The sequence below is a fragment of the Thalassophryne amazonica genome, chromosome 14 (genome assembly GCF_902500255.1).
Source record: "Thalassophryne amazonica chromosome 14, fThaAma1.1, whole genome shotgun sequence".
In the NCBI taxonomy this organism is placed as follows: Eukaryota; Metazoa; Chordata; class Actinopteri; order Batrachoidiformes; family Batrachoididae; genus Thalassophryne; species Thalassophryne amazonica.
The window spans coordinates 42,419,976-42,428,350 of record NC_047116.1 but is presented as its reverse complement, the minus strand read 5'-3'; the positions used below and the strand labels follow the sequence as shown (position 1 = coordinate 42,428,350).

Sequence of the window (8,375 nt, the reverse complement as noted above, 5' to 3'; positions counted from 1 at the left end):
CACAGAAAATGATTTTCTGGTTATGACTTCCCATTTCCAAGCTCTCTCTCCTCTCTCTCTCTCCTCTCTCTCTCTCTCGCTCTCTCTCTCTCTCTCTCTCTCTCTCTCTATATATATATATATAGTAGTGGTTCAGAATAATAGTAGTGCTTGTGACTAAAAAGATTAATCCAGGTTTTGAGTATATTTCTTTATGTTGCATGGGAAACAAGGTACCAGTAGATTCTCACAAATCCAACAAGACCAAGCGTTCATGATATGCACACCTCTTAGCTATGAAATTGGGCTATTAGTAAAAAAAAAAGTAGAAAAGGGGTGTTCACAATAATAGTAGTGTGGCATTCAGTCAGTGAGTTTGTCAATTTTGTGGAACAAACAGGTGTGAATCAGGTGTCCCCTATTTAAGGATGAAGCCAGCACCTGTTGAACATGCTTTTCTCTTTGAAAGCCTGAGGAAAATGGGACGTTCAAGACATTGTTCAGAAGAACAGCGTAGTTGATTAAAAAGTTGATTGGAGAGGGGAAAACTTATACGCAGCTGCAAAACATTATAGGCTGTTCATCTACATGATCTCCAATGCTTTAAAATGGACAAAAAAAACCAGAGACAGCATGGAAGAAAATGAAAAACCATCAAAATGGATAGAAGAATAACCAGAATGGCAACGGCTCACCCACTGATCAACTCCAGGATGATCAAAGACAGTCTGGAGTTACCTGTAAGTGCTGTGCCAGTTAGAAGACGCCTGTGTGAAGCTAATTTATTTGCAAGAATCCCCCGCAAAGTCCCTCTGTTAAATAAAAGACGTGCAGAAGAGGGTTACAATTTGCCCAAGAACACATCAACTGGCCTAAGAGAATGGAGGAATATTTTGTGACTGATGAGAGTAAAATTGTTCTTTTTGGGTCCAAGAGCCACAGACAGTTTGTGAGACGACCCCCCAAACTCTGAATTCAAGCCACAGTTCACAGTGAAGACAGTGAAGCATGGTGATGCAAGCATCATGATATGGGCCATGTTTCTCCTACTATGGTGTTGGGCCTATATATCGTATACCAGGTATCATGGATCAGTTTGGATATGTCAAAAATACTTGAAGCGGTCATGTTGCCTTATGCTGAAGAGGACATGCCCTTGAAATGGGTGTTTCAACAAGACAATGACCCCAAACACACTAGTAAACAAGCAAAATCTTGGTTCCAACCAACAAAATTAATGCCCTTGCAGATGTGAAGAAATCTTGAAAAAACTGTGGTTATACAACTAAGTACTAGTTTAGTGATTCACAGGATTGCTAAAAAAAAAAGCAGTTTGAACAGAAGAGGTTGTGCGTTGTAGCGTCAACAGAAGAATGCTACTAGTATTGGTGAAACACCCCCTTTTCTACTTTTTGTTTTTTACTAATAGCCCAATTTCATAGCCTTAAGAGTGTGCATAGCATGAATGCTGGTCTTGTTGGATTGGTGATAATCTACTGAATCTACTGGTACCAATTGTTCCCATGTAACAAGTAAGAAATATACTCCAAAACCTGGATTAATCTTTTAGTCCACATAAGTACTATTATTCTGAACACTACTGGGTATATATATAGTATATATACATAATATATAATATATCACTCTGTTACTTCCTTTGAACACTCATATATGGTGATATTCAAAGACCAAACAATCAAATTGTTTTGCCATACATCTTATTAAAGTAGACTTTATATACAATAATAAGTTATATATACGTTACACTTTGGATTTTGGTTAGTGTTGTTTGCCTTCCACTGTGTGTGTTCTACATGTATTAACTGCGTTACTGAGGTATGTTTGCTACTGTATATCATCAGCATAGTAAATTCAACCAGGTCCATTCACTTTCAGTATTGCTTCACTTGTTAAATTATCCACTCCCCCCCCCCCCCCATGCCAATGAACAACTATTCTATTGATATAATGAATATGATGACAGCCCATGTCTAAGATTGCAGGTATGCCTAAACTAAGCTTTTATAAAAAAAAAAAAAAAAAATCTAAAAGATACAGATGATGTGTGATTAACAAACATGCATATTAATTAATTAAAACCGGAGTCCAGCCCCAGAGTCGGAAATGTAAAGTGATACAACCGACACAGGAAAGGAGAACTTGGCAAGAGTGATGTTTGTCAGTTTATTACAAAACTGATGTATCAGGCCATTTGAGCCTGTATGTATACTTTGACCCTGTGTGGATCAGAGAAGATCCAAAATAAATTTAAACTTTTGCACCCAATTCTTGTTTTCTAGAGTCATTAATGATGTATGCTGTACAACCCCAATTCCAATGAAGTTGGGACATTGTGTAAAATGTAAATAAAAACATAATACAATGATTTGCAAATCCTCTTCAACCTATATTCAATTGAATACACCACAAAGACAAGATATTTAATGTTCAAGCTGATAAACTTTGTTTTTGTGCAATATTTGCTCATTTTGCTCATTGTATCCATTTCGAAATGAGCAAATATTTGCACAAAAACAAAAACGTCTATCAGTTTGAACATTAAATATCTTGTCTTTGTAGTGTATTCAATTGAATATAGGTTGAAGAGGATTTGCAAATCATTGTATTCTGTTTTTATTTACATTTCACCCAACGTCCCAACTTCATTGGAATTGGGGTTGTACAATCACTCCACCCTGACAACAACAAAAAAAAAAAACAGTTAAAAGACATAATTAAAAGCTCAAAATTACCATTGCATTCATGCCCATGATGAGTGTATGTAAACGTTTGGCCACAACTGTAGGAAGACTAGCAGATGTAAGGTGCACTGACACTTGCATGACTTTGATCCGCGCACTTGCACCACATCGTTGTGACGATCCCACCCGCTGTATTCCCAGCTGGATGCCGTGCTTTGTTCCACTGGATGCCTCGCGTTGTGCGCTGGATGCTGCGTATGTAAAATAATTATTTCGTAGCGGAGTGATCATTTTCTCTTTGAGTTGGCTGTTGAAAATGCCTCTAATCTCTTCTGGAATCACAGAGGGCTGTTTCAGCTGGAGCTTTTCTCAGTGTGCACGCTGAACGAGGTGGAGAAAACATTTGGAGCCGTCTAAAAAGGTAATTATTTGTCATGTTTACATTTTAATGGCTTGGTAAATCAGTTGCATGTTCTTTCCTTCGTTCATGCCGCTGTAAAAGTATGTTTATGACCCATTTAACATCTCGTTATAATTGTTCAGATGAGCTGCACTCTGATGCAGTGTGCTGACGCAATCCCTCGCACTTACACGCAGTGTTTTTGAATTGTTTGCATAAGTTCACATTATTAATGCATGATGGAGATTTTGAACATTTCAAAATTTTCTGTGCGCACTTGCACGAAGCTGTGCACCGTTTACAGTTGTTTGCAACATGTTTGAGATGAGTTTACTCTCATGCACGGCAGAGTGCGTGCAAGTGTGCGGATCAAAGTCGTGCAAGTGTCAGGGGGCCTTTACACAACCGGCTGCATTTTTGAACCATTCACGCCATCCCGGTCCCAGGGGCAGCTTTTAATGCCAGCTTTTACAACTTTTCCACTCGGTTGTCAGGGGGTACGTGGCCCTAAATGCTTAATTGGGTGCTGGAAATCACAGGCACTTTGCACCCGCCATGTTAACCACAACACTTAGCTTATTATGGCCCCAGGGAACCACACGACAAATAATTAGGGTTGGCGGCAGCACTAGACCACAGAATTGAGGTAAAAATGACAGGGATGGTGGGGGTAGCTGAAGAATTACGAGGACGGTCACTGAGTTGGTCACTTATGGGGAAGTAGCAAGAAACTAGGCTGACATGTGAGAATAGTGGTGCAGAAACTTGATTTACGTGTGCATCAGCCTAGTAAGAGCAGCAGAGTTTACATGTTATAGGGGAACTTGTGTCAGAATATACCAAATGGCCAAAAAAATTCTACGAGTTTTCCTTTTTTGCTTGTTTTAATTTAAGTAAATTATTTTGTTTTGCTTTTCATACTTTATTCCATGCATATTAAAAAAAATGAATTAACAGTCCTTACTTGTGAGTGCATTTGGTAACATTAATTCTTCTGATAACACTGGGACACACACAGTTACCAAATGCAAGTTCACAAGGAATATTAATCAGAAGAAAACTGAGTTGAGTAATGTTTTAGGATTTCCAGTTGGGCATAGTGATTGCTTTTTAAAACGGCTGTTTTGTCTGCAAAAAGCCTAAAGGCACAGTTATGAAAGTTAAGTGAGGCTTTGGTCTAAGAAGAATGCCAATTTACAGACACACTGGGATAAATCAGGATTGAGTATAGATCAGAAAGTTCTATAACAGCACAAATAGGAAGACGTCCTCATTCATCCCAGTGTAACACCCGTTATCCCGCTGTGCTTTGAGTCACAGCACGTAATTGGCACTGTTGCTGTGGAGAAACTCAGGAGGTTAATTAGTACGTCTCCAACAATTTGCCTCCTAAGCACTGCTGTCTTCTGTGCAGTATAATCAAAAGCATCAAATTAGCATCTTTTGTGATGCCCAGCATGAAGCTTTCTCTCAAATACTGTTGCTATGTCAGATATATTAATATCACCAATATGCATGCTGGCAGGTCACTGTCTATAGCTGCATGAATGTGATTTAGGGCACGGTTTATGACGTAATGTGTTGGACTTGTCCCGTGTGAGATATACAAAAACAATGTTTCAGGCGCAGGGGTGCCAAAAACAGGAGAATAAGGAGAAGGATTCTAGGGAACCATGATTGACAGGGGTCAGAGAGGGCCCTAATACATTTATAATACTGACAAAATAATATGGGGGGTGGCCCAGTAAGATTACTTTTCATGGGGCCCAAAATCCCTGGCGGCACCCCTGTACAGACGCCACAGAAATCCAAGGGGTTACCAAAGTGTGTCAAAGCTTACAACGCACAAAAGGAATCCTTGAACATCTTTAAATCCCATCACGGATAAAATAAAACTATGCCACAATAACTAATGATCCTAGTTCATGACAGTTACCCTCCCAGAACCTATAAGGTTATCCGGTGTCAGGCTAAGGTTTAAAACCGTGAGCTTCCAGGATGCATATCAGTAAAAGTGAGAACATGGCTTCAGATTAATAGCACTGAATCTCAGAAATGGCACTGTAGGGAATATCAGTACAAGATTTTAGGTCGTCTTTGTTGAAATGAAATCATTAAAGTTATGTCCGGGTGACAAACGTGTACACAGTGAAAGGCCACACGTTATCAGGGGAAGGGGAACTCCACTGTCATTCTTCATGTGATACTGTTACTGTGTCTTTATATACATATGTGCCGTGGCAGCGCCTCGTCTGTCCGTTCATATTCACGTCAGGTCTGCACCACACTTAGACACTGGCGCAGCGTTGAGATGGAGATGGACACGGGGATGAACACACCACTGGCTGTGAAAGCTGTTACCGATACCCTGCAGCCGCTGCTGCCACCTCGCTGCTGCCCAGCACATCTGAGCAGAGGGATTCCACTGCGTCCAGCCTCTCGATCTGCACCAGGCGGGTGAGGAGGTCGGGATGCTGTAGCCCGCCGTGCTGACCCGCTCAAAGAGCTGCAGCCCGTCGCTCATGCCGCCGATCTCGTCGCGTTTCAAGCCGAAGCTTTCAGCCAGGTGCCTCCATGTTTTCACCACAGCTGCCTCGCTGCTGTAGGAGGAGCTGAGCATGCGGCTGGCTTTCTCCAGACAGTCAAAGGGGAGCTCAGTGGGGCTGAGGCCTGAAGACGAGAAGGAAGGATGGCTTAGAAATGACATAACAGACACCTTAGATACTCTGTGAGGGAGACATGGGCTGTTTAGATTTTAGAGTTGACTGGGCGATTTTACAAATTCATGAGGCAGAAGTAATTTTTCTTATGAACAAGATAACCAACAGAGTACAACAGCAAGGAGTCAGGCCTTTCTGTAACTTTGTCTTGATGTGTTCATCTTTATTGAGCTGCAACAAGCCATGGTTATTGTTAGGCAACAGGTTAGCATTCACCGGCACTATTAGCATCTTGTGGGAGATTACATATAACTGATATATACGAGGTCTGTTAGAAAAGTATCCGACCTTATTTTTTTTAAAAAACCATATGGATTGAATCACGTGTGATTACATCAGCCAAGCTTGAACCCTCGTGGGCATGCAAGAGTTTTTTCACGCCTGTCGGTGACGTCATTCGCCTGTGAGCATGCCTTGTGGAAGGAGTGATCCAGCCCACTCGTCGAATTCCTTTGTCTGAGAAGTTGCTGAGAGACTGGCGCTGTGCTTGATCAAACTTTTTTCAGAAACTGTGAGGCACATCCTAGTGGACGCCATTCGAGAAATTCAGCTGATTTTCTGTGAAAATTTTAACAGCTGAGAGATTTTGGATTGTTTCTATCACTGTAAGGACTTCCCACGGAGCGGGACGTCGCGCAGCGCTCCGAGGCGACGTCGTCATCCTGTTTCAAGCTGAAAACCTCCAAATTTAAGCCTCTGTAGACCCAGGACATCGTGAGAGAACAGAGAACTTTCAGAAAAGGTCGGAATCAGCAGTTTATCCGGACATTCCACTGCTAAAGATTTTTTTTAATGAAAGACGTGCGGACGGATAGGCGCGTCGGCTCGCAGCAGGCGGGGCGCGCCCGCCACAGGAAAAACACCTCCGTTGGAAGCCTTAAGGACAAGTTGGAACATGCCCTGCTGTTAAACAATTTCTCAGATACTCACTCAACTGAAAGCCACCAAAAGCCGCCTGGTTTTTACAAATGGTTATCAACACGGAGGTGTTTTTCCTGTGCCGCCGCACCGCGCCAGCTGCATCCCGACGCGCGGACCCGTCCACGTCTTTCATTAAAAAAATCTCCTTTAACAGTGGAATGTCTGGATAAACTGCTGATTCCGACCTCTTCTGAAAGTTCTCTGTTCTCTCACGACGTCCTGGGTCTACAGAGGCTTAAATTTGGAGGTTTTCAGCTTGAAACAGGATGACGATGTCGCCTTGGAGCGCTGCGCGACGTCCGCTCCGTGGGAAGTCCTTACAGCGAAAGAAACAATCCAAAATCACAGAAAACCAGCTGAATTTCTCAAATGGCGTCCACTTGGATGTGTCTCACAGTTTCTGAAAAAATTTTGATCAAGCACAGCGCCAGTCTCTCAGCAACTTCTCAGACAGTGAAAATCTGATGGGGGCTGGACCACTCCTTCCACAAGGCGTGCTCACAGGCGAATGACATCACCGACAGGTGTGAAAAAACTCACGCATGCGCACGAGGGTTCAAGCTTGGCTGATGTAATCACACGTGATTCAAATCCATATAGTTTTTTAAAAAAAAAACTGTCGGTTTCTTTTCTAATAGACCTCATATATATATATATATATACTGTATAGTTATTACCCACAATTTCAAAATAAGCACATTTTTGCTTATTTATTAAAGACGTGAAATACCAACCTGTTTGCGGTAATGTCTGTGAGGGAGATCATACCTTCTGTCACATTGCAGGTTCTGGTGTACAGATCTAGGATCTTTTTCCTTCGACTCTGCAGCAACTATGTGATTGAGAACAGCAGAAATACTTAATACAATATTATAACAAACCTGCTTATTATATTTTTCTGTAAAATCTTCCTACCCCTGGGGTTTTATTGTTATTGATTCCATTCATGCTGTTGATGTGGTTAGTGCTCGTGATGTGATTGGGACTTGGCAGGTTACTAGCTGAGGTGACGGGAGTCGCGTTGCAGGTGCGATCGTGGTCTAGGAGGCCCAGAGACAGCAGGCATAGGTCAGGTTTGTTGTCCAGGTTGACAAGGCATGGGTTGGGCTTGTGGTTATTTCCAGCTGATCCCTGCTTCTCTGAAGACGCCTCCTCGTCGCTGTCAATGCTTCGGCTCAACAGCTGCTCGTTCTCCGATGATGCATCGTTTTCACTGCACATATACACACAGTTGACAATATTTAGTATTTTCATAGAAAATGCATAACTCACTTGTGTCTTTTGTCAAGAAAGACTAATAGCAGTGGCTGATGCCAACTTAATTAGCAATTTCTCACTTTAACACTATTCTTTCCAGGTGTGGGCCTCCTGGATGCTTGTATTTTGTAGATTTGAATATGAATTACTCAGTATGTGTTCAGCGAGGCCGACATGATCCTTAGCTAATGATGTGTGGTTGGTGCAGCGAAACAAAAATGTAAGGTGCTAGATGATACATGAGTGGTTAGAGAACCACTGGGAAGCATTAATGCTCGAAAACCCACTTTTTAAAATTCATATAAGAGTGCAGTAAAGACACACTTAGGAGTAGTTGTGTCTTTGTATCAATTGTGTATACTGTGATTATTGTGTCTTCATGCATGTCTCATAATA

At 41.8% G+C, this 8,375-nt stretch overlaps 1 pseudogene; it reads right to left on the bottom strand.

Moving 5' to 3' along the window:
* Positions 1 to 5,438: 5,438 nt before the first annotated feature.
* On the bottom strand, positions 5,439 to 7,989 carry LOC117524257 (annotated as a pseudogene).
* Positions 7,990 to 8,375: the final 386 nt, after the last annotated feature.